General features: G+C 41.2%; 1 pseudogene; it reads right to left on the reverse strand.

The window, feature by feature from the left end:
* Positions 1-654: 654 nt before the first annotated feature.
* LOC143664586 (poly(rC)-binding protein 1-like) lies at positions 655-1,707 on the reverse strand (annotated as a pseudogene).
* Between the last annotated feature and the right edge of the window lie 480 nt (positions 1,708-2,187).

Genomic DNA, 2,187 nt, shown 5'->3' on the forward strand with positions numbered 1-2,187 from the left:
TTAATGGTATATTATTTTCTTAATACTATTTCTAATAGTTGGTTGACTATTTTTGCACTGATATTTGTAAATGATAATTGTAGATTTATTTTTCTTTCATTATGTTTATCAGGTTTAGATGTGCTATATTGGTTTCATGAAAAAAAAGTTTTACCATTTCACATGTCTAGGACAAAATGTACTGGTGCACACTAGTATATGAAGATTTGGTAGAATTTGTCTGAGAAAGCATTTGGAGCTAGTGTGGATTTTTTGGTGGGGTAGTTCCTTAACATGGTTCTATTTGTCCATGGAAATCGGTTGTTAAATTTTCTGTCTCTAATGGGGTTAATATTTGTTTTACAGAACTAAACTGAAATTTATTAACATTCCACTCTTAAACACTTCTTATCGACAAGCAAAAATAAAATTCATGAGCCAAAAAACCCAAAACAAAACTAAAAACAGGGAAAAGCTTAAAAACTATATATGGATCACAGCATTAACAGCTGAACAGAGAAGATGATTTTTAAATTCTTAGCAGATGATAAAGTTGTGTAGAAACTGAACACTTACAAATTATGTTAAAACCTGGAATCACTGACAGGAAATTACACAGTTGGATCATGAGAAAACAGCAGAAAGGGTTTTGATTGAGCCTGCACTGCTCTAGCCTCATCCCATGCCCTTCTCAGAGGAAAGCCTGGCATTGTTTAGATACTGGGCCAGAGTAATAACTGGCAGATGAGCCAGTGATAGTAACCTGCCTACTGGAAGAAACTTCCACCTGGTTGGCAATCTTGATCTGGGCTGGCAACATCTGGTGGATCTCACTGATGCTGGTGCCTTGGTGCCCGATTATGCAGCCAATTAAGTTATTTGGAATGATGAGTTCATGGGTGACTTGAGTAGATGCATCCAAACTTGCCCAATAGCCTTTTACCTTTGGAGAGATGGGGTCAATTCCGGCGCATCGGGTTCCGCAGTGCATCATGGCAAAGTGAGACTGTTGTCTCCTGGTTCAGCTTGGCCAGATGGAGCGGAGATATGGCTCGTTGTCCTTGAATCGCATAGGCATCTAGAGGTGGTCCCTCCAGGTCATGGGTGGAGTGGGGGTAGCCGGCAGCGTTGCTGCAACAATCTTTGCTGCCTGCACAGATGACTGGAGAACTGGTCAACATGGGCTGGCATTGAATGAATGGTCATAACTCTCCCTTGCAGAGACTGGGAGAGTGTCTCCAGCATGACCAGGCAGGCCTGCCTGACACACGTGTAACAGACTGCGGCACGCCAGCAATGGTGATGGCCCACTCAGTGGAATTGGGCAGCATATCCCCCTTCACCTGGACCTGGGTCCCAGTACTCTCATGGCTCTCTTTGATGTTACACCCACCTTTCCCAGTCAGGGAGCTGCCCTGGGTGGCCAGCACCCCCAGCCTCAGGGTGACCAGGGGACTGCTGGCTGCCACGCTGTTGGTCATGGAGCTGTTGATACCTTCTTCCAGCTTGTTGATGATCATGGCAAAGGGCTTAAAGATGGCATTGGTAGAGTGATTAGTCTCCTGGGAAAATTCCGCCCTGAGACGTTGATCTGCACGCCATTCTCCTCGCAAATCCTCTTAACCAACTCCCTTTCTTTCCAATGATACTTCCTACTTCCTTTCCATGCATCAGAAGCTGAATGGGGAGAGTCATATTTAGTCCACTTTCAGTCACACCAGCATTCATGGTGAGATGTGGGTGGTGGTCCGGGAGTTGAGCTTGTTATGTGGTCAAGTCTTTGGTGGTTGGCTGGGTTAATATTTTTATAATTTGCTTTTACCTATGAAATCAGAAATTATTTTTTTTCTTCTAGATTTACTCTCTTTATTTGTTTGTTTTTTTCTTGACATAAAGGTCTGTAAAGTAGTGCCATGATTTTTTTTAATATTCTTTTCAGTGAATATTTGCCTCCTTTCTTGTTAAATTTTTAATTTTCCACTTTGTCTATTTTAATTTTATTTGAAAAAAAAACTCTAGGATGTATATCTGTTTTTTAGGTGTACTGTTTTTCCATTCTCCACCTTATTAACCATGCCTTCTATCTTTACTATTTGCCTTCTTGTGTTTTAATGACTTATTTTGCTGTTCTCTGACTAGTGATTTTTTTAAGCTTCGTATTTGCTTCGTTTTCCCTTGTTACTCATTATAAAACTATTTAGTGCTGTG

This window comes from Tamandua tetradactyla, chromosome 20, assembly GCF_023851605.1.
Source record: "Tamandua tetradactyla isolate mTamTet1 chromosome 20, mTamTet1.pri, whole genome shotgun sequence".
Lineage (NCBI taxonomy): Eukaryota > Metazoa > Chordata > Mammalia > Pilosa > Myrmecophagidae > Tamandua > Tamandua tetradactyla.